Source organism: Panthera uncia, chromosome E1 (assembly GCF_023721935.1).
Source record: "Panthera uncia isolate 11264 chromosome E1, Puncia_PCG_1.0, whole genome shotgun sequence".
Taxonomy (NCBI): domain Eukaryota; kingdom Metazoa; phylum Chordata; class Mammalia; order Carnivora; family Felidae; genus Panthera; species Panthera uncia.
The window spans coordinates 42065714-42090389 of NC_064814.1; the positions used below are offsets into that span (position 1 = coordinate 42065714).

Consider the following 24676-nt stretch of genomic DNA (forward strand, 5'->3'; position numbering starts at 1 on the left):
TTTCTTTCTTTCTTTCTTTCTTTCTTTCTTTCTTTCTTTCTTTCTTTTAAATGTTTGTTTATTTTTAAGAGAGAGACAGAAACAGAGTGTGAGTGGGGGAGGGGCAGAGAGAGAGGGAGACTCCAGAGAGCATAATTAGCACAGAGCCTGACATTGGGCTTGAACCCACTGAACCACGAGATCATGACCTGAGGCGATGTCCAGACTCTTAGCTGAGTGAGCCACCCACGTGCCCCTAGGTGCTTTTCTTTTTAATGTAAGTTTTAGAATACGTTTGTCAGTTTCTTAAAAAAAAAAAAAAAAAGACCATTAGTCTTTTGAGATTATATGGCATCTTGGAGAGCGTTTTGGAGAGCATGAATACCTTAACAATATTGATTGAGTCTACTGGTCTACCAGTAGAGTGTATCTCTCTGTTTATTTAGGTTATCTATGATTTCTGTCATCAATGCTTTGTAGTTATCAGCATACAAATTTTGCACATATTTGTTAGATTTATTCCTAAGTAATGATTTTTGATGTTATTGTAAATGTTACTTTTTTCCTCCAAACTTCTGTTTTGCTACTACTGTGTAAAAATACGTTGATTTTTGTGTATTGACTTTGTATTGTACAACCTTAAGAAATCACTTACTAGTAAGTTTGAGAAGCTATTTTATAGATTATTTGGGATTTTCTAAGTAGACAGTTTTGTTTATGATTAAAGATAATTTTCTTTCTTCCTTTCCAATGTGAATGCTTGCTTATTTATTTATGCATGCATGCCTTATTGCACTGACTAGATCCTTCAGTACAATCTGGAATAGGTGTGGTGAGAGTGGATATCCTTGCCTTGTTCCCCATCTTATGGGAAAAGTACTTAGTCTTTCATCATTACATATGATGTTAACTGTAGGGTTCTTGTAGTCTTATAGATATTCTTTATCAAGTTCAGGAAGTTCCTTCTATTTTCAGTTTGCTGAGTTTCTGCCATGAATGAATTGAACTTTGTCAATTTTTTTTTTTTTTTGCCTCTACTGAAATCATATAATTATACTTTTTTTAAGTCTAATATAGTGAGTTATATAGGTTGATTTTCATTCCAGGGATGAACTCCACTTGGTGATGATACATTATTATTTTCATAAGTTGCTAGGTTCTATTTACTAATACTTTGTTCAGAGTTTTTGCATTCATATCTAAGGGAGATACTGGTCTGTAGATTTCTTGTTCATATCTGATTTTGGTATCATGGTATTGTTGACTTCTTAAGTTAAATTGCTGAGTGTTTATATGCTAGAACTGTTTATGTAGAACTGATGTGATTTTTTTTTTTTTTAATGTTTATTTTGAGACAGTACATGCAAGCATGAGCAGGGGAGGGGCAGAGAAAGAGGGAAAGAGAAGAATCTCAAGCAGGTTCTGCACTGTCAGCACAGAGCCTGACCAGGGCTGGATCCCATGAACATTGAGATCATTATCTGAGCAGAGATCAAGAGTCAGATGCTTAACTGAGCCACTCAGGTGCCCTGATGTTATTTCTTTCTTAAATATTTGGTAGAATTTAGCAGTGAAACTATTTGGGTCCAATTTTATTTGTGACAAGGCATTTAAATTCAGTTTATTTAGGAGCACCTGGGTGGCTCAGTTAGTTAAGCATCTGACTCTTGATTTGGTTCAGGTCATGATCTCATGGTTCATGAGATCCGAGCCTTACATCCGGCTCTGTACTTCTAGCACGGAGCCTGCTTGAGATTCTCTCTCTTCACTCACTCTCACACTTGTGGTGCACACACACACTCTCTCTCTCAAAATAAATAAATAAACATTAAAAAATGCAATTTATTTATTTATTTATTAAAAATATTTTCTCTCATTCCTTTCATTCTTTTTTTTTTTTAATTTTTTTAACATTTTTAATTTATTTTTGAGACAAAGAGAGACAGAGCATGAATGGGGCAGGGGCAGAGAGAGAGGGAGACACAGAATCGGAAGCAGGCTCCAGGCTCTGAGCCATCAGCCCAGAGCCCGACGCGGGGCTCAAACTCACGGACTGCGAGATCGTGACCTGAGCTGAAGTCGGATGCTTTAACCGACTGAGCCACCCAGGCGCCCCGTAAAAAATGCAATTTATTTAAAACAAACATAGTTAGGGGCACCTGGCTGGCTCAGTCCAAAGAGCATGTGACTCTTGATCTTGGGGTCATAAGTTCAAGCCTCACATTTGGTAAAGAGATTACCAAAAAAGTAAATAAACTTAAAAAAAAAAAAAAAGTAAAACAGTTATTTAGGGTGTCTATTTATTCTTGAGTTAACTTTGATAGTTTGTGTTTATCAAATTAACTGATAAAATTATACATAATATTCTCTTATAATTTTATTTAAAGTATATTTTTGAGTGAGTGAGCGAGCCATGTGTGAGTGAGAGAGTGGTGGGGAGGTGGGGGACAGAGGATCTGAAGCAGGCTCTGCAATGACAGCAGAGAGCCTGATGTGGGGCTTGTACTCAGGAACCATGAGATCATCATCTGAGCCGAAGTTTGATGCTTAACTGACTGAGCCACCCAGGAGCCCCTGTCTGTAGGGTCTGTAAGTGATAGCCCCTTTTTAATGCCTGATACTAGTAATTTGTATCCTTTCTCTTTCTTTTTGGATCAATTGGCTTGAGATTTATCTATTTTATCTTTTCAAAGAACTGGATTTTGGTGAAATTGATTTTTCTCTTGGTTTGTTTTGTTTTCAATTTCATTGGGTTTTACTCTTTATTATTTTCCTCCTTCTGCTTTTATTGTATTTAATTTGCTTTTTTTTCGTTTGTTTTGTTCATTTCCTAAGCTGGATGCTTATGGTGTGACTTTACATCGTTCTTGTTTTCTAATGCAGGGATTTAATGTTATAAAATTTCCTTTTAAGTACTTGTTTAGTTCTGAACCACAAAGTTTGAATCCTGTTTCCACTTTTATTCAATTCAGAATATTTTCTTATTTTCCCATATGCTTCTCTTTGACCTACCACATGTTTTTATTTGTTTATTTTTTACTGTTCAAAGTTTATTTGGTATTTTAATTGGTATGACTCTTGGATAGTTGGTTGCATTGTTTACATGTAGATCTTTTTTTTGTTTTGTTTTGTTACAGTATGGCAATGTATACTATTCTGATATATATAGTACACAAGATCTGTTGGAATAGTTCTGCACAATATATGCAATATTGAATGTATACTTTGGATCCCAGGATGTGGTTAACTGGAAAAAAAAAGTTGTATGAGGCATGTTGGGTGAAAGAACCAGGAATCATATATCACACACAGTAAATACATATATGATTTGAAGAACAACTGTAACATATGCAGCAATGTCACTGGTGCCTCTGAGGTGGTAGAACTATTTTATACTTTACATAACCAATTTAGGACTACACAAGGTAGGTATCATCCAGTATCAGCATATGGCTGCAGGGTTTTATGAGCTATTCTGTTTGCAACTTGAGGAAACTGTTTTTCCTAGATCATTTTAATAATTACCAGAGTAACATAATAAGGACAATATATACAACCTCCAACTAAAATCCTCTTGTAGCCTAAACAGTGAAGTGGTACAATAGTAGAAAACTTTAAAACTGCAGTTCTTTTTGGATCCCCCTGAAGTGTATCTGTACTCTTCTTCAAGTAGGCCTCTTCCTCAGGAGTCAGATTTACCTTCACAACATCTGAGATTCCATTCTGTCTCAAGGAACACAGAGGAAGACATCATGTTTTATTCCATAGAATCCCTTAATCATGGTGGAAATTGGATGCACCCACCTAAGATTCTTCATTATACTTTCTGCCAAATCTGCCACAGGATGTGTAGTCTTTCCGTTTGATGACCTTATACGCACTGTCAACCACCTGTTTCTAAGCCTCTTTCCACTGTTACTTATCTGCATTAGTGTCTCTGTCAGGGTGCAGATACTTCTGGGAGACACCAGCAACATTTGCTCCATGCAGGTACACTAGAGTCTCCATGCTCACCAAGGACCCACCCATGACAGCTTAATGGCTGAACTCCCAGCCTTTCCCCCATTAGGTAATGGAGCCAGACTGAATCCAGATTGCAACCACTTCCAGTAACACAGTGTTTTTGGAAAGGTGCTTATCTTCCAAGCCACACGTGTCAAGATATCCACCGGATTGGAAACAACAAGCAACTTGCAGTTTAGGCTCTATTTTACAATAATTAGAAATGATGAATTTAAATATGTTTGCTTTACACTGGACAGTCTCTTGCTAATAGGCCCCAGCTGTGATAATAACCAGCTTGGAGTTTGCAGTCATGTTACAGTCTTTACCAGAGGCAGTTGTTGGTGTTCTAAGGAAAAGGCTGCCGTGTTGGAGATCCATCATCTGTCCCTTCAGTTTGTCTTTCATGATATCAGTAAGAGCAAGTTCATTTTCCAAGTCCTTCATTGAGAGACTGATGGCAGGACCCTGGTTAAATTCTTGGTTTCTGCTCAGGTCATGATCTTCCAGTTGTGAGATCGATCCCCTTGTGGGGCTGCGTGCTGAGAGTGGAGCCTGCTTAAGATTCTCTTTCCCTCTGCCCCTCTACCCGTTCACAAACTCTATCTCTCTAAAACAGAAAAAGAGACTGATGGCACAGGCCATGCCAACAGCACCAACTCAAAAAACTGTAATCTTACTCTTGGGGTTATGGCCTGCCTGCCTTCCTTCCTTCCATCCTTCCTTCCCTCCTTCCATCCTTCCTTCCCTCCCTCCCTCCCTCCCAAGCTGATCCTTGAGAATTGCCACATTGGATCTAGAACCAAAAGGAATTGAGGGTACTTGTTAGGCCAGGTGGTGCGCACATGTGTGGCATTGGATCTAGACTTGGTGACAGTGGCTTCAGTACCCCCACTATATGTTATTTAGAATTGTGTTGTTTTGGGGCACCTGGGTGGCTCAGTCGGTTAAGCGTCCGACTTCAGCTCAGGTCACGATCTCGCCGTCCGTGAGTTCGAGCCTCGCGTGGGCTCTGGGCTGACAGCTCAGAACCTGGAGCCTGCTTCCGATTCTGTGTCTCCCTCTCTCTCTGCCCCTCCCCCACTCGTGCTCTGTCTCTCTCTGTCTCAAAAATAAATAAACGTTAAAAAAAAAATTTAGAATTGTGTTGTTTAATTTCCAAATATTTAGGAACGTTCCTGATTTAGTTTCTAATTCTGTGTGGTCAGAGAATACACTCTGTATGAATTTAATTCTTTTGTATTTGTCGAGACTTTTTTTTTCCTTAAAATTATTTTTAATGTTTTTGTTTTTTTTTTAAAAACTTTTTTTTTTTTAACGTTTATTTATTTTTGAGACAGAGAGAGACAGAGCATGAATGGGGGAGGAATGGGGGGGAATGTGTCAGAGAGAGGGAGACACAGAATCCGAAACAGGCTCCAGGCTCTGAGCTGTCAGCACAGAGCCTGACGCGGGACTTGAACCCATGGACCGCAAGATCATGACCTGAGCTGAAGTCGGCCGCTTAACCGACTGAGCCACCCAGGTGCCCCTAATGTTTTTATTTTTGAGAGAGAGAGAGAGAGAGAGAGAGAGAGCGCGCGCACAAGTGGGGAGGGGGCAGAGAGAGAGGGAGGCACAGAATCCAAAGCAGGCTCCAGACTCTGAGCTGTCAGCACAGAGCCTCACATGGGGCTCTAACTCATGGACTGTGGGATCCTGACCTGAGCTGCAGTTGGATGCTTAACTGACTGAGCCACCCAGGTACTCCTGTTGAGACTTTTTTTTTTTTTTTAAAGATTTTGTTTTTTAAGTGATCTCTACACCTAATAGGGGGCTGAAACTCAACCCCAAGGTCAAGAGCTGCAAGCTTCACTGATTAAGCCAACCAGGCACCTTGTTTTGACTTGTTTTATGGCTGGGTGTATGTCTGGTTTGGTTAATGTTACATAAGCATTTGAGAAGAATGTGCATTCTTTGTTAGATGGAGTGCTTTATAAATGTGAATTAGATCAAATTATTTGAGTGTTAAGTTTCTGTATCCTTATTGATTTTCTGTACTTGTTTGTTCAGTTATAGAGAGTAATTTTGGAATGTTAAGTATAATTTTTCATTTGTCTTTTTATGTTCTTAATTAAAAAAAATTTTTTTAAATGTTTATTTACTTTCGAGAGACAGAGACAGAGCGCAAGCAGGGGAGGGGCAAAGAGAGAGGGAGATACAGAATCCCAAGCAGGCTCCATGCTGTCAGCAGGAAGCCTGATGCGGAGCTCGAACCCACAAACCATGAGATCATGACCTGAGCCAAAGTCGGACACTCAACCAACTGAGCCAGGTGCCCCTCATTTGTCTTTTTAAGTTTTGTCTGTTTTTCTTCATGTATTTTGAAGTTTTATCAGGTACATATGCATTTAGGATTGTGGCATATGTTTTAATGTTTGTTTATTTTTTGAGGGAGAGAGTGTGCATGCAAGCCAGGGAAGGACAGAGAGAAGGGGGCGGGGGTGGACAGAGGATCCGAAGTGGGCTCTGTGCTGACAGCAGCGAGCCCATTGCCGGGGCTTAAACCCACGAACCCTGAGATCCTGACCCGAGCTGAAGTTGGAAGCTCAACTGACTGAGCCACCGAGGCACCCCCATGCTGATATGTTTTTGACATGACAGCTTTAGATGTGAATTCTACATTCTTATTATTTTTTTTCTGTAGGAAATGTCTTTTCTCTGACTAGTCATAAGGTTTTTTATTATTGGTTTTTCAATAAATTGACTATAGTGTACCTTCATCTTGATTTGAGGTTATCCTGGAGGTGTTTATTGAGTTTCTTGAATCTGTGGGATTAAAGTTTCCATCAAAATTAAGAAATTTTTGGTCATTATTTCTTCTAATAATTTTTTAGTTCATCTTCTTATGTGGTACTCCAGTTGCATATATGTTAGACCATTTAATATTGTCCCACAGTCACTGTGATCCTACACATTTTTTCTTTTTTAATTGTGCTGTTATATGGTTTTTTATTTTCATGTCTCCATATTAATAGATCTTTTAAAAATTTATGTGTTTTCTTCACTGTCCTATGTCATATTAATCCCATCTAGTGTATTTTTTGATTTCTGAATTGTATTTTTCATCTTTTGAAGTTCCATTTTGCTCTATGTTGTTTTTTTCCTTTCTCCTTTCTCTCTTTGTTTTGTATATGTTTTTATTTAAATGATTGTAGATATTTAGAATAACTAATGCTCTTTTTTGCTAATTTCTCTTTCATTCTGAGATCTGTTTTTGTTGACCAAGTTTTCTGTTAGTTATGGATAGCATTTCTTGGTTTTTTTGGTATGTCTTTTTCTTTTTTAACAGATTCTATTTTATTTTAATTTTTTAAAGTTTATTTATTTTGAGAGGGAGCATGTGTGTGAGAGTGGGGAAAGGGCAGAGAGAGAGAGAGGGGGAGAGAGAGAATCCAAAGCAAGCTCTGCACAGTCAGCATGGGGCCTGACATCGGGCTTGAACCCACAAACGGTGAGATCATAACCTGAGCTGAAATCAAAAGTTGGACACTCAACTGAGTCAGCCACCCAGGCTTGCCTAAAATATTTTATTTTTAACTAATCTTTACATCCAATATGGGGCTTGAATTTACAACCCCAAGATCAAGAATCACATGCTCCACTGACTGAGCCAGTCAGATGTCCCTGCAGTTTTTCCTTTTTTTAAAAATATGGAACACTTCACAAATTTACATGTCATCCTTGCATATGAACCTTACTAATCTCTGTGTCATTCTAGTTTTAGTGTATGTACTGCTGAAGTCAGCAGTTTTTGGTATATCTTTTAATTTTTGATTGAGTTTAGTATGTTCTCCCCTCTTTTTTTTTTTTTAGTTCTGAATTTTTTGCTTTTAAAGAACATTACACTTTGTCTTGATGGGCACTTGCTTGTGGATTGCCTTAATCCCTTCAGGAATGCTAATTTAGCTCTGCTGGTAAGTTATGACCCTTTTGGGGACTCTACTGAGTTCTCTAAGTCTCTAAGGAATCTCCACCATGGTTGAGTTGGAACTGAGACCATCTTCTAGCCTGTGTGACCTCTGGGAGTTTAGCTCCCCCGTAGTTGTTCTTTGCCTGGCCTTACGGAGTTTCAGGAAACCTGTGCATGTGCAGCTTTGTATTCAGCCAGAGATACTGGAAGGCATCTGCTGAACAGTTCTGAAATTCTTTCTCCAGAAAGTCTACTTTCTCTATTTCAGTTGGCTTGGCCTTCCTAAACTCTGATCTGTCCTTTTTTTTTTTTTTTTTTTTTTTAATAACTTTAAATTTTATTTATTTTGAGAGAGGAAGAGAGACTGTGATCAGGGGAGGGGCAGAGAGAATCCCAAGTAGGCTCCACACTGTCAGCACTGAGCCCAGTATGGGACCTGAACTCAAGAACCATGAGGTTATGACCTGTGCCAAAACCACGAGTCGAATGCTTAACCAGTCGAGCCACCCAGGCACCCCTGATATTTGTCTTCTTTGCTCAGAGACTGCTGTGCTTTTCTTGGAATCTCTTTGCCTATACTGCATTCTAGAAAGTGTTTCTAGGTAGAAAGCCAGTAACCCTAGAACTTACCTTGTTTCACTTCTAGCAGAGATTGTGGTCATGTACTGCCTCTTGTGCAGTGTCTAAAAAGGAATTTTATATTTTTCCAGCTTTTCAGATCTTATGACAGGAATATAAATCCTGTCCCAATTACTCTATCATCGCTCAGAAACAAGTTGATCCTGAAATTGCATATACCAAGTTTCAAAACAGTTTGATTGGCTTAAATTTTGTCATAATATGAATAGCCAATATTGTGATATTCTTTTTTTTTTTTTTTAAGTTTTATTTATTTAAGTAATGTCTACATCCAACATGGGGCTGGAACTCATGACCGTGAGACTAAGGGTTGTGTGCCCCTCTGATTGTGGCAGCCAGGTGTCCCTGGTGGTATTATTTTTGATTGAATTGTGTCAGCACATACTTGACGTATTTCCACTCTTTCTTTTGCCTTTTGGAAGAGTTAGTGGGGTCAGTGGAAGAATATAACTCATACAGTAGTAAGTGAATGCAGAATATGTAATAAAATAGATACAAAGTTGCATGAGGATTTTTCTACAGTATCTTATTGTGTTAGTGGAATTGATGAATAATTTACATACAAGATAATAATTGAAGTATATTTGGAAGGGTGGATAAGATTTATAGGCAGAGATGGTGCGGATAACATTCCAAGGGAAGAAAATAGCCCTAATATACATGATGTCATTGGTGAGAAATAAGCTCACAAGTATCAATTGGACCCAAGTTGGGAGAACTCTGAAAAGTCACCCTGGAGAAGATTATAATAGTGAAAATTTGTGGGTTCATTTGAAGTTTTTGAACAGGAGGATTGAGTGATACTTTCGAGGTGCTTTAGAGATCTGAAATGAATCAAGAGTGCTGTATTCATTATGGTCTTTGTTTGCAAGCAGAAAAGTGATGGTGACTATCTTATGGAGAAATGAAAGTCATTGGAAGGCTACTAAATTGCTCATAGACTCAAAAGGAAGGCTAGAGAGCCAGTCTGGGACAGTTCTTGGGATCTTGATATCAGGAATGAATTGACATTCTAAACAGGAGGCCACCAGAATAAATTAGTGCCATCCATTTTCCCCCCAAACTTTTTTTCATTTTTCCTCAAGATTCCAGACTCTGAAAACAGAGAGTGGGGTTGGCTTAGCTTGGTTCATGTCCAGTCATCTGTAAGAGCAGAAGTAGCATATTTATTTCTTTGGGATTTAATTTTTTTAAGTTCTCACTACACCCAGCATGGGGCTCAAACTCACAACCTCGAGATCAAGAGTCGCACATTCCACTGACTGAGCCAGCCAGGCGCTCCAGAGCTAGGCATATTTATACATAGTTTTGTCTAGGCAGAGGAGAGGTTATTTCCCAGAAGGAAATCCGTACCTTTACTAAAATGTGGGTATACATTCTGGGAGGCCCATATGACTATGGGTGTATGTCATAATGGATTAAGGGGGAAAGACGAGATTAGAATGCTTGTTTGGGAGGCTTTTTTCTCTAGACCAGACAAGAGGTGACAGAGACCTCAACAAAAGGTAGTGGCTATGTGATTGGCAGTAAGGGTTTGGAAATGAAGAACACTGTGGAGGTAGAATTTTTAAATTTTAGTAACAAATGCTTCTTACTCATTCAAATACACATGATCCTAAAAGTACTAGGTGATTGGCAAAAAGTCAGTGATGAGGTATAGTGAAAACCATGTGATAGTAGGCAAATTACTTAGCTTTTCTGAACCTCAGGTATAATTTAGGTTGATAATTATTTTAGGACAGTTGTGACAATTCAATAAAATAAGCAAAATGCCTGGAATATAACAAGATTTTCTTGCTAAGCAGAAAAACAGGATTTCTTTTGATTGTATTTGGTTGGGAGGTGCTTATATGTTGTTATAAGCTATAAGGAGGTGCTATATGTTGTTCCCTCTGAATACACAGTATTAGAATCTAATGCCTTTCTGTTTAGCGAATTTTATGCAAACAGAAAGGAAACATTCTGGATTAGAAGTTAGTTTTAGATTTAGGGGTTCCTGGGTTGCTCAGTCAGTTGAGGCTCCAACTCTTGATTTCGGCTCAGGTCATGGTCTCAGGGTTCATGGGATCGAGCCCCAAGTCAGGCTCTGTGCTGACACCACGGAGCCTGCTTGGGATTCTCTCTTTCCCTCTCTCTTTCCTCTTCCCCTGCTTGTGGGCATGCTCTCTCTCAAAATAAATAAACTTAAAAAAAAAAAGAAATTAGTTTTAGATTTAGAGTTTTTTAAGTAAGCCTTTTATATTTATTTTATAATTTTAGACTTACAGAAAAATTGTAGCTAGTGCAGTTCTCATGTACCTTTCACCCAACTTCCTCTAATGTTAACATTTTATGTAAGAGTGTTCTATTTGTCAGAATTACAAAGTTAATACTGATATGAAACTGTAAATTACTGACTTTATTCAGATTTATCCAGATTTTCCCACTGAGGTCATTTTTCCTATTCCAGGATCCAATTCAGGATATTACCATGCATTTAGTAAATTTAGATTTTTAATTCCATGTCTGTTATTAAGTGTGACCTTAGGCAACCACTGAACCCTTCAGGCCCTTCTCCATAATGTAAATATTGACTTAAAGGATATCTAATTTTAATTTTGTAGTTTTAATTTTCTGAGTCTGTTTATATCTGTCATACAGTATACTTTTTATTTTGAAAGAGATTTTAAGATCTAATCAATACACCAGATCTTGTTGACAGTAAAAAAAATTCAATTTTTATCTTGTAACTTTAGCATTAAAGGAAAACTATATATTGAGATTTGGGGAAACTCACAAGAGCTTCTTCTTCTATTTGAACAAAAAATGACAAAAAGGTAGGGTTTGTGTTTTGACTCATTTTCTCTGTAAATACTAGTTAACAGATTCTCTATTTAGTTATGTAATGATTGAAAGGAAAGTCCAAAACATTTGTATTGTTAAACTGTTCATTTTGGGAATATTAGGGAGGACACGAAGCTTAGAAATGTAACTTGAAGTAGATTAATATAGTAGAATTTATGATGAAGATAATTGAGAACAGATATATCCTAAATACAGTTAAACTTTGGATTGCCAGTAACTTGTTCGGTGAGTGTTCTGAAAGACGAGCAAGCATTTCTAATAAATTTTAACTCAATAAACAAGCAATGTCTTGCAATTCGAGTAGTAAGTATGCAGTGCTGAATGTCACATGATCACAGCTGAGGCAGTGGTTCTTCTTTCTCTCTCTCTCTCTCTCTGTCTCTGTCTCTTGCTGTGGGATCATGGGTGATTGTCTCCCATTTTTGGATGCTCGGTCTCAGGCTGCGGTGTTTGGCAGAAATCAGTGATTTTTCAGAACTTTGGAAGGTGCCCACAACTGGCACTAGTGTATTTTTTGTCACTTCACAGCACCTACGGACAGACAGTCCTTTGCATTTGCATACAGGAGTAAGCTTAGGAATGCTTTGCTTCATTCTAGGTCAGGCTGCCTACACATATAGACCCTTTCCTCTACTGCCTTATTGCCAGTTACATTAAATACAGTATATAACAAGTTTATTAATACTGTACTATATGAACATCCATGCGAGTGTATACAATGGCCCCTGTGCAGAGAAAGATTCTACTGAACCAATAGATAGCAGTGATTCTGTCAGTGATAGTGAAAATCGTCTTACACAGTAACCCTTCTCTCCCATGTCTACCTCACACCAGCCATGAAGGTTTTCAAATATAAGTGCAGGTTAATTTGTTTATTTTTCTTTATATTTTGTATTTTCTTTATTACTTTGTATTATAGTATTGGAAATCATTTTTATATGAGTATTTTTGGGTTGTGGAATTAATCATCTGAGTTTCCATTATTTCTTATGGGGAAATTTGCTTTGATATACCTAAGTGCTTTGGATTAAAAGCATATTTCTTTTTTTTTTTTAATTTTTTTAATGTTTATTTATTTTTGAGGGAGTGAGGGAGAGAGAGAGACAGAGACAGAGACAGAGACAGAGTGTGAGCTGGGGAAGGGGCAGAGAGAGGGAGACACAGAATCCTAAGCAGGCTCCAGGCTCTGAGCTGTCAGCACAGAGCCCGATGCGGGGCTCGAACTCACAAGCCGCATAATCATGACCTGAGCTGAAGTAGGTCGCTTATCTGAGCCACCCAGGTGCCCCTTAAAAGCATATTTCCAGAGTGAATTATACTCTTAAACTAAAATTTTACTGTAATCTAAGTAGTTCATTTTTTGTTGCTTATTAGTGCTTCTCAGGTTTGGGCATGATTTGAAAAATGTTAAATTGTTTATATTTTTAAGTTGTTGCCCCTTTTCACTTCCATACTAGGTTAAGGAGAATATCCTATTGGAAATAATCTTAAGACAGTTGTATTTTATCTCTTGGATTCTCCTATTCAGAAATGTTGAACACAATGTACCAGTGGCCTTGACTTACAAATAATTGACTCTGATTCAAAAGTAGGTTCTATTAAATGACTTCATTACTTTTAAGGATCTTGAATTGTAATATTTGACTATTGTATTATTCATTTTCTTTTTTTTTTTTTGTATTATTCATTTTCTTAAATTTACATTTAGTAATTGTGTAAGGTCTCATTATTTATTCTAATCCAACAATTCCCAACCTTTGGTTTACCAAAAAATGTTTATGAAAAATTGTAGATATATATAGGTTTGATGAAGGGCCCAGGAGTATGCATTTAAAAAAAAAATACTAGGCAGTTTTTATGCAGGTGGCTGTGGACTACACTTTGAAAAAACATAACTGTACATAAAGAGTTTTTATTTACTGTCACAATTCTTGTATTAAAACCATATTTCTCATTGTTTACCTGATTTCTGTATTGACTCTTACATTTCTTGAATGCCTGCTATGAGAGATGTTGTATTAGGTATATCAGATCAAAGATTAATAAGATAGCTTCTGCCTTTAAGGAGCTCAGTAAGTCGTTGGGTGAGATCGGTAAACAATTCCGAGCAGTCAGATGAGTGCTAACTGGGTATAAGCAAACCTTATGGAAGCATCACACACACACACACACACACACACACACACACACACACACACACTTTGCCTGGAAGAATTAGGGTGGGAAAAGTTTCCCAGTGGAGATGATAACCAGAGATTGAAGAAAGTAGAGGAGTTTAGATAACATCAAAATAAAAAGCTTCTGCACAGCAAAGGAAACAATCAACAAAACTAAAAGGCAACCTACTGAATGGGAAAAGATATTTGCATATGACATATCTGATAAAGAGTTAGTATCCAAAAATGTATAAAGAACTGATACAACGCAATACCCCAAAACCAAATAATCCAATTCAAAAATAGGTGGAAGAGGGGTGCCTGGTGGGCTCAGTTGGTAGAGCATACAGCTCTTGATCTCAGGGTCATGAGTTTAAGTCCGATGTTTGGTGTAGAGCTTACAAAAAAAAAAAAAAGGGCAGGAGACATGAACAGACATTTCTCCAAAGAAGACATACAGATGGTCAACAGACACATAAAAATATGCTCAACATCACTTCTCATCAGGGAAATGCAAATCAGAACTACAATGAGATAGCACCTCACACCTGTCAGAATGGCTAAAATCAAAAAGACAACAAGTGTCGTCAAGGATATGGAGAAAAAGGAACCCTAGTGCACTGTTGGTGGGGATGCAAACTGGTTCAGCAGCTGTGGAAAATGGTACACAGGTTTCTCAAAGAGTTAAAAATAGGGGTGCCTGGCTGGCTCAGTTGGAAGAGCACATGACTCATGATCTCAGGGTCATGAATTCAAGCCCCATATTGGGCATAGAGATTACTTAAATAAAACTTAAAAAAAAAAAAGTTAGAAGTACCCTATGATCCAGTAATCGCACTACTGGATATTTGCCCCCAAAACACAAAAGCACTAATTCAGACTAATGCACCCCTAGGTTTATTGCAGCATTACTTATATATTTATTTTTTTAAAAAAAGTTTATATATTTTGAGAGAGCAAGCACAAGTAAGGGAGGGACAGAGAGGACAGAGTGAGACTCCCAAGCCGACTTTGCACTGTCAGCAGAGTCTGATGCAGGGCTTGAACTCACAGTCTGTGAGGCCATGACCTGAGTCAAAGTCAGGTGCTTAACTGACTAATGCTGCCCCTATTGCAGCATTATTTATAATAGCTAAATTATGGAAGCAGCTTATGTGTTCATTGATAGATGAATAGATAAAAAAGAGGTGGTATATATATACAATGGAATATTATTCAGCAGTGAAAAGGAATGAAATCTTGCCATTTGCAACAACATGGTTGGAGCTAGAGAGTATAATGCTAAGTGAAATAAGTCAGAGAAAGACAAATAACATGATTTCATTCATATGTGAAGTTTAAGGAACAAAATAAGCAAAGGAAAAAAAAGTAGAGACACAAACCAAGAGACAGACTTTTTAAAAAAAATTTTTTAATGTTTTTATTTTATTTTGAGAGACAGTGTGAGCGGGGAAGGGGCAGAGAGAGAGGGAGACACAGAATTAAAAATTTTAAGTAAATAAAAATAATAAAAAAAGGGGGGCACCTGGGTGGCTCAGTTGGTTTAAGTGTCTGACTCTTGATTTCAGCTCAGGTCATGATCTCATCGTTCGTAGGATTGAGCTCTGAGTCAGGCTCTGTGCTGACAGCATGGAGCCTGCTTGGGATTCTCTCTCCCTTTCTCTCTGCCCCTCTCCCATACATATGTGTTCTCTTTCTCAAAATAAATAAACATTTAAAAAAAAGTAGAGGAATTTGGCATGAAGTGCTTACTGGTTATGAGCACTATGTTCTCTACACATAATTCATTTAACCCTCACAAAATGACATAGGTATTACCATTTCCCCTATTGTAGAGTTGTGAAAAATTTGAGGTCAGAGAAATTAAGTTGCTTGCCCAATAAGTTAACTGCCAAGAGTTGGTATGTTGGCAGATCCAGTTTTGGGATTTAGATATTATAATTCTAGAACCTGTGTTTTTAGTTACTGTGTGTTCAAGGCTCTGTGGTAAAAGGAGCATGGCAATAAACTGAGAGGTCTGTGTCATCAGAGCACAGGAAGTTGGAGTTGAAACTAGCGAGGTAGGGTGGGACCAGATAATGTAATTCCTTTAATGTTAATGATTTTTGTTCCAACTAAAATACAATGTAAAGGGATCGAACACTTAAGTAGAGGGAATGACGTAATCAGATTTGCATTTTGAAAGGTCATTCTAGTTGCAGTAGACCAAATGGATTGGAGAAGGGCCACGAGTGGATGCAATGGCACTATTTAGGAAGTTGTTATATAGTAAGGCAGCCCAAATGAGATAAAGTAGTAGCCTAGTAGCCTAGGTGGAATAAGGAGGAAATTGTGGAGATGTAGGAAAGTGTGTCAATTTGAGAAAGATTTAGGAGGACAGATCTACAAAATGTAATGATGGATTAGGTTATGGGTGAAGGAAAGGGAGTTGTTGAAAAATAACTCTTAGGTTTCTGAACTGCTGAATTGAATATATTAGGTTGGCTCACTGTTCTATATAGTCACAGGATGATTAGTTTGAGTGATTAGACTATGTTGAGTTAGAAGTGCCTTTGAGATATTAAAGTGGAGATGTCAAATATATAGCTTTATAGTACCTTTGAACTTTCTGTATAGTAAATAAATGAGGTGTCCATTATTTTGTCCCTAATAGCATAGCTGATTGGTACTTTTTCAGGGCTTTATCATAGTTGTTATCTCTTGAATCACTGGTAATAAAAAAGAATGTAAATAGAGTTTGGCTGTCAGTAGAGCTAATAAAAGAATGTGAAAATATTCTTCAATCTAGAAAGCAATTAAGACAAGTATGTTAGGACAGTTCTCCTTTGGATAATGGCAGAACTAAGAATATACCCTGATAAGAGACTAGGGAAAAAGAGGGCCAAAAAAGGCTAATCTAAATCTAAAATGACAATTTAAGAGCAATCTAGTTTGAATATTGAAGTTACATATTTCCTTCCTTTTGTTAATAACGGAATTATTCTTGACTTACCTAAACTACAGTTACCCAAGTTACTGTAGATGTACAGTGGGATTAGTTATACCAGAAGCGAAATGTTTTTTTTTCTTCATTTCTCCATCATAGTCATTTGATGCTGTGCTGATAAATCAGCATAGCATTAATTTATACATTCAGGCATATTGTATATTTTAACTATTCACTTTAAATTTTCTTGAAAAACAGAAGAGGTCTGACTAATATTTCTTTAAGTTAAAGCTATTCTCAGATTATTAGATTTTGTTTATTGAATTTAGAGCAGTAGTTTCCCTTTATCAGAAAATATTGCCACTCTTAAAAGTATTGTGATACTGGACAAGACTAAGCTTTTGATGAAGATTTTATATCTTGTAGGTATTGTAATGTTGGTTTCTGTGTTACTAATATTTTATTTATTTTTGTAAGTTTTTTTTGTAAGATTTTTCTTTCTAAGTAACCCCTATACCTAAAGTGGGGTCAGACTTAACAACCCTGAGATCAAGAGTTGCATGTTTCACCAACTGAGCCAGCTAGCCAGGTGCTGTTTTACTGTTATTTTAAAGTTCTCTGGAAAAAATAGTTTTAAAGATAATTCATATGTAGATATAGAATATTTGGAAGATAAAAGCCATCACTGAATTTACCACCTAGAGATATCACTGTTTTGGTGTATTTCCTTTACTGTTACTTCTCTGTATTTATTTTTATTTTTTTATTGTTAAAAAAATTTTTTTGTGTTAACGTCTGTTCATTTTTGAGAGAGTGTAAGCAGGGGAGGGGCAGAGAGAGAGGGAGACACAGAACTCAAAGCAGGCTCCAGACTCCACACTATCAGCACAGAGCCAGATGTGGCTCTCAGACTCAAGATCTGTGAGATCATGACCTGAGCTGAAGTAGGACCCTTAACTGACTGAGCCACACAGGTGCCGCTACTTCTCTGTATTTTTAATGTACAGACCATGTAGAGTGTAGTAGTTAAGAATGGAAAGATTCTAGAATTAAATCCCATAGGTTCAGATTTCTGTTCCATCACTTATTAGCTATGTGATTTTAGCAAATTTATTTCTCTGAATCTTGAGTTTCAAAATTTGTAATATGAGGATATAAAAGTAAATACTACTGTTTGCTGTGTGCCAGTTGCTTTACTAAGTGAAAAATCTGAATCTTCATAACATCTCTATTTAAGAGCCACTTAATAGTGCCTTTATAGGGCGCCTGGGTGGGTCAGTCAACGACTTCAGCTCAGGTCATGATCTCAGGGTTCATGGATACGTGCCCTGAGTCAGGCTCTGTGCTGACAGCTCAGAGCCAAGAGCCTGCTTCAGATTGTGTCTCCCTTGCTCTCTGCCCCTCTCCTGCTCGCTGTCTCTGTCCCTCTCTCAAAAATAAACAAATGCCTATAAGAGGATAAATTAAATAATGGATGTAATGTACTTAATATAGTGCTTAGATAAGAGACTCTTAAAAACTGAGAACAAACTGAAGGTTGATGGGGGGTGGGAGGGAGGGGAGGGGAGGTGATGGGCATTGAAGAGGGCATCTTTTGGGATGAGCACTGGGTGTTGTATGGAAACCAATTTGACAATAAATTTCATATATTAAGAAAAAAATAAAGAATGTTAACCCCCCCCCCAAATAAATAAAAATAAAAATAGTTCATCCAGTGTGTATATCTTTGACAAGAAAAAAAAATAATATAGTGCTTAGGACATAATAAATGTCACTTATGTGTATTTTGAAAATTGCATTGTACAGTTTATTAAAGCTTTTATTGTGGCCACCTTCTCATGCCATTAATACTCCTTGAATGAAACTGGAATTTTTAAAATGGCTTACAGAAATTCATCAAATGGATTCATTTACTCATTTCTCTAGCAATAGACCTTTAGATTGTTTCTAGCTGTTTAGCTCTTAAAAATAATGCTATTATGAACATATTTGTTATGATTATTTTTTTAGTTTCCAGAGGTAGAGTTGAGTTAAAGGGCGGGAGTATATTTTTATATTGATATCTAGCCCTGCATTGCTTTCCTGAAATGCAGATCGGTGTACATTCTTTTTTCATGTTGTTTAAATAGTTATTAGCTTTTCTTTCTTCCTCTATTTTTTTTTTTTTTTTTGAGAGAGTGTGCGTGGAGGAGGGGCAAAGGGAGAGGGAGAAAGAGAATCTTTCTGAAAATTATTTATTTATTTATTTTTTATGTTTATTTTTGAGAGAGAGAGAGAGAGAGAGAGAGAGCGAGCGAGCATGAGCAGGTGAGGGGCAGAGAGAGAGGGAGACACAGAATCTGAAGCAGGCTCCAGTCTCCAAACTCCAGGCTGTCAAGCAAAGAGCCCGACTTGGGGCTTGAACTCCTGAACCATGAGATCATGACCTGAGCCAAAGCCAAGAATCAGACCAACCGACTGAGCCACCCAGGCGCCCCGGGAGAAAGAGAATCTTAAACAGGCTCCATGCCCACTCAATACTGAATACTTTGGAACTGTTTGCGCTGGGCTTAATCTCACAACTGTGAGATCATGACCTGAGCCGAAATCAAGAATAGGCCACTTAACTGACTCAACCACCCAGGCACCCCTAAGATTGTAAGTAATCTCTACACCCACCCTGAGGCTCATACTTCCAGCCCTGAGATCAGCATGCTCCACTGCCTGAGCCAGCCAATTGTCCCTGGAGTATGAAGTCTTTGTTGGGCTTATCACCCTGAGCTCCATAGAGGTGGGCAGCAGCTTTAAGCACAGAACTGTCATTTTTACCTCCTGCGCTTTTCGGATCCTCCAGAGTGGGCAGCTCCGGTATGATAGTGGTAGTCTGCATCCCTAGGAGGCGCCCCAGCTGCGTTGCCCCCATCTCCTAACTTTTTTATTTTGAGAAATATAAGATAGATTGGAAAGTTGCTAGAATTGTGCAGTGAATACCCAATGTACTCCTTACGAACATTCACCAGTTGCTAACGTATATAACTATTGCTGTATTACATAGATACTGACTTGATTCCCCTGAACTATTTGAGTTCATTGCAGATGTGATTGTAAATACTTACGCATTTATTGCATAAGAACAAGGTCATTGTCTCACTAAACACAATAAAAGTGCCACAGGAATTTTAACAGTACAATACTCTTATCAAATATACAGCCCATATTCAGGTTTTTCTAGTTTGTCACAATGATGTCTTTTAAGGATGGATTTTCCCCCCAATCGAGGACCTACATTGCATTTATTTGTCATATGTCTTTGGTTTTCTTTAACTTCTGGAACATTTCCCTGGTCTTTTTGGTCTTTCATGATATTTTGAAGAATGCAGGTTAGTTTTTCAACTAATTTCCATTTTGACAGATTATCATCTTTGTGAGATTTTAAAATTTGTTAATATGGAATTGTAGATATCTAAATAGTTTGGTAGTCTTTTTTCTTCCCTCCAAATCTTTGACCCAGTAATTTTTTATAAGAATATTTTTCAGGGGTGCCTGGGGGGCTCAGTCAGTTGAGCATCTGCCTCTTGATTTCAATTCAGGTCATGATCCCAGGGTTGTGAGATCGAGCCCCGCGTCTCCCCATCTCCCCTGTGCACACTCTGTCTCTGCCTCAAAAAAAGAAAAAAAAAGAATGGTTTTCAGTGTATGCAAGAAATTTTGAAAAATCTAAATGAAAATAAATCTCCTCTGCAAAGTTGTAACACTTGTAGATTTTGAGTTATACTAAAACTTAAATTTCTGCATCATTCCTACCTGGCAAGTTTCTAGCACTTTGAAGAATCATTGAAATTCTAATGTTTTTTATTTGCATTGTAAAAATTCTTACAAACTGCATTCGTTGAAAGAACTAACTAAAAATGAAGAAAGCAAAATGAAGAAACAAAATGAAGAAAATAAGTCTATACGTTCTAGGACTCATGTAATAGCTGTCAACATTTTAGTCTATACGCTTCCAGTCTTGAGGGAATCAAAGTGTATGTGTGGGAGACATTAAAAGAATTTTGTTATCAGGGTGTCTGGCTGGCTCAGTTGGTAGATCACGCAACTCTTGATCCTGGGCTTGTAAATTCAGCTCCCACATTGGATGTAGAGATTACTTAAAAATAAAATCTTAAAAAAAATTTTTTTTGATTTGTAACACAGTGCTGTAATTTGCTTTGCCCTCCTTTACTAGTGGTTGCATTATTAAACAATGAAAGAATGGACAAGTAGAAGTGTTATATGATCTTATTAATGGGAAACAACTGGAAAGAGCAGCTCTTACCAGTCAGCATTTAGATTCTTCCTAAGTACCGTAAATAATTCTTAATGGTTGTATCATACGGTTGTTTTTCTAGTTCTCAGAATATCTGTTGATTGGGGATGAGGGGACATTAGAGAGGTGAGTGCTTGTGGAATTGCAAATTATGAAAATCTTAAACTTTATTTGGAACTAAGTTTCATGTAAGTGCTATGGCCAGAAAATGAATTTCTTACCTTAATTTTTTTTTAATTTTTTTTTTTTAACGTTTATTTATTTTTGAGACAGAGAGAGACAGAGCATGAACGGGGGAGGGGCAGAGAGAGGGAGACACAGAATCCGAAACAGGCTCCAGGCTCTGAGCTGTCAGCGCAGAGCCCGACGCGGGGCTCGAACTCACGGACCGTGAGATCATGACCTGAGCTGAAGTCGGATGCTCAACCAACTGAACCACCCAGGTGCCCCTCTTACCTTAATTTTTAACATTTGTTTTTAAATAGGTAAAACATTCACCATTCAAAAAATACAAAATAGTGAAAAGTCTTTCTCTCATTTTTGTGTCTCAGGCTTTTGAGTCTCTTCCTTACATTGGCCACCAATGTTACCAGTTTCCAAGTATCTTTCCGGAGATAGTTTTTGTATGTACAAGAAAATTTGTATATGTCACAAGATACATTTGAAATGATTTGATTATTTTAGTCTAATTTCCTTTAATAGTACTAACATTTATACAGCATTACCTCAGAGATATTGTGGGCTTGGTTTGGATCACCACAGTGAAATGAGTATTGAAATCAAATGAGTCAAATGAATTTTTTGGCTTCCCTGTGCATATAAAAATATACTTAACTATTTTGTAGTCTACTACATATTGCAATAGCTTTATGTCTTAAAAATGTACATACCTTAATTAAAAAATACCTTGTTGCTAAAAAATGCTAACCACTATTTGACGTTTCAGTAAATTGTAATCTTTTTGCTAGTCGAGGATCTTGCCTCTATGTAGATGACTGCTGATTGAGCAGGGTGGTGGTTGCTGAAGGTTAGGGGGACTGTGACATTTTCTTAAAATAAGACAACAATGAAGTTTGCCACGTTGATGGACTCTTCCTTTCATAAACATTTCTCTGTTGTTTGCAGTACTGTTTGATAGCATTGTACCCAGAGTAGAAATTTTTCAAAACTAATTTTTCAAAACTCTAAAGTCAGTCTTGTCAAAAGTCTAAAGTCTTGTCAAACCCTGCTACTCCTTTTTCAGAGAAATCTGTGGAAAATTTTAAATCCTTTGTTGTCATTTCAGCAGTCTTCTTAGCATCTTCCATAGGAGTAGATTCCATCTCAAGAACTACTTTCTTTGCTCAGCCATAAGAAAGGAACTCCTCAACCATTAAAATTTTATCATGTGATTGTAGCAACTTAATTATATCTTTAGGCTCCACTTCAAAATTTAAATCTCTTGCTATTTTCATCACATCTGCCATTACTTCCTTCTCTGAAGCCTTGAACACCTCAAAGTCGTTCATGAGGATTGAAATCTACTTCTTCCAGTCTCCTGTTAATGTTGATATTTTGACTTCTTCCCATGAATCGTAAATGTTGTTAATGGCATCTACAATGATGAATCCTTTCCAGAAAGTTTTGTTTACTTTGCCTAGATCCATCAGGCACTATCCATGGCAGTTATAGCTTTACAAATTGTATATTTATTTATTAAAGATTTTATTTATTTTATTAAAAAAATTTTTTAAATGTTTTATTTATTATTGAGAGACAGATACAGAGCATGAGCATGGGAGGGGCAGAGAGAGGTGGAGACACAGAATTCAAAGCAGGCTTCAGGCTCCGAGCTTTCAGCACAGAGCCCAACACGGGGCTCGAACTCACGAACTGTGAGATCATGACCTGGGCCAAAGTCGGTCACCCAACCAATTAAGCCACCCAGGCGCCCCTATTTATTTTTTTAAGTTCATTTATTTATTTTGAGAGAAAGCGTGAGCAGGGCAGGGGCAGAGAGAGAAGGAGAGAGAATCCCAAGCAGGGATTCCCCACCAGCGCAGAGCCTGGTCCGGGGCTCGAACTCACTTGCCATGAGATCATACCTGAGCGGATATCAAGAGTCAGATGCTTAGGAGCACCTGGGTGTTTCAATCAGTTAAGCGTCCAACCTCGGCTCAGGTCATGATCTCATGGTTTGTGAGTTTGAGCCCTGCATTGGGCTCTGTGTTGACAGTGTGAAGCCTGGAGTCTGCTTTAGATTCTGTGTCTCCCTCTCTCTGCCACTTCTCCACTCATGCTGTGTCTCTCCATCTCTCAAAAATAAACAAACATTTTTTAAAAATTAAAAAAAAGACGCTTAACCTACTGAGTCACCCAGGCACCCCTAAAGATTTAATTTTTATTTTTTTAATTTTTGTTTTTTAATTAAAAAAACCCATTTTTTTAAAGTTTTTTTATTTGAGAGAGAGAGAGAGAGAGTACAAGCAGGATAGGGGCAGAGAGAGAAGGAGAAGGAGAATCCCAAGCAGGCTCCACACCATCACCACAGAGCCCCATATGTGGGGCTTGGACTCAGGACTGTGAGATCATGACCTGATCCAAATCAAGAGTCAGATGCTTAACCATCTGAGCCACCCAGGTGCCCCAAATTTTTATTTTTAATCCAGCGTGGGGCTAAAACCTGCAGCCCCTTGATCAGGAGTCACATATTTCGCTGACTGAGCCATCCATGCACCCCTCAAATTGTATTTTCAAATCTAAGACTCAAAAGTTGAAATTACCTTTGGTCCATGGGGCTGCAGAATGGATGTTGTATTAGCAGATATGAAAACAGCATTAATCTCATTGTATATCTCCATGTACTTGGGTGACCAGATGCATTGTCAATGAGCAGTAATATTTGAAAGGAATCTTTTTTTTTTCCCCTTGAGCAATAGATGTCAACAATGTGCTAAAAGTACTCAGTAAATCATGTTGTAAACAGATGTGCTGTCATCCAGGCTTTGTTCCATTTATAGATGACAGGCAGAGTAGGTTTAGCGTACTTCTTAAAGGCATTAGGATTTTCAGAACAGTCCATGAGCATTGCCTCAACTTATAGTCACCAGCTTCAACAGTCCCTAAACAAGAAAGTTAGCCTGCCCTTTGAAGCTTTGAAGCCAGGCATTGACTTCTCCTAAGTATGAAAGTCCTAGAAGACATTATCTTCCAATATAAGACTGTTTACTTGACACTGAAAATCTGTTGTTTTTAGTGTAGCCACCTTTATTAATTATCTTAGCTAGATCTTCTGAATAACTTGCTGCAGCTTCTACATCAGCAGTTGCTGCTTCACCTTGTACTTTTATGTTATGGAGATGGCTTCTTTCCTTAAACATCACGAACCAACCTCTGCTTGTTTCAAACTTGTCTTCGGCAGCCGCCTCAACTCTCAGACTATACAATTGAAGAGAGGTAGGGTCTTGCTCTGGATTAGACTTTTGCTTAAGGGGATGTTGTTGCTGGTTTGATCTTCTATCCAAACCACTAAAACTTTCTCCATGTCAGGTTAATATCCAGAATATATAAAGAATTTATACAACTCAACACAAAAAATCCCAAATAATCTGATTTAAAATGGGCAGAGGAACTGAATAGACATTTTTCCAAGGAAGGCATGCATACTCATGCCAATGGACACGTGAAAAGATGCTCAACATCACTTATCATCAGGGAAATGCAAATCAAAATTATAATGAGATATCACCTCACACCTGTCAGAATGGCTAGCATCAAAAAGACAAGAAATTGAGGCACCTGGCTGGCTCAGTTGGTGGAGCATACGACCTTTGATCTCGGGGTTGTAAGTTTGAGCCCCACGCTGGGTATAGAGATGACTAAAAATTAAAAAAAAAAAAATGAAAAAAGGCAAG

The 24676-nt window shown here is 37.7% G+C and overlaps 1 protein-coding gene, 1 non-coding gene and 1 pseudogene across 3 annotated transcripts in view; 1 reads left to right on the forward strand and 2 right to left on the reverse strand.

Annotated features, from left to right (window-relative positions):
• The window catches only part of TAOK1 (TAO kinase 1), a 144621-nt gene that overhangs the window by 20912 nt on the left and 99033 nt on the right, over positions 1-24676 (forward strand). The window contains exon 1 of one of the 2 annotated variants that reach the window (XM_049637951.1): positions 12512-21226. The exons of the other annotated variant lie outside the window; for it this stretch is intronic. The gene's annotated coding sequence lies outside the window, so the exon portion shown is untranslated. Of the gene's footprint in view, positions 1-12511; positions 21227-24676 lie in introns of those variants that run through there. 2 annotated transcript variants of the gene reach the window in all.
• On the reverse strand, positions 3594-4497 carry LOC125927532 (L-lactate dehydrogenase A chain-like; annotated as a pseudogene).
• LOC125927705 (U6 spliceosomal RNA) lies at positions 7668-7770 on the reverse strand. The gene has a single exon (XR_007459397.1). It is a non-coding gene; the product is annotated as a U6 spliceosomal RNA (small nuclear RNA).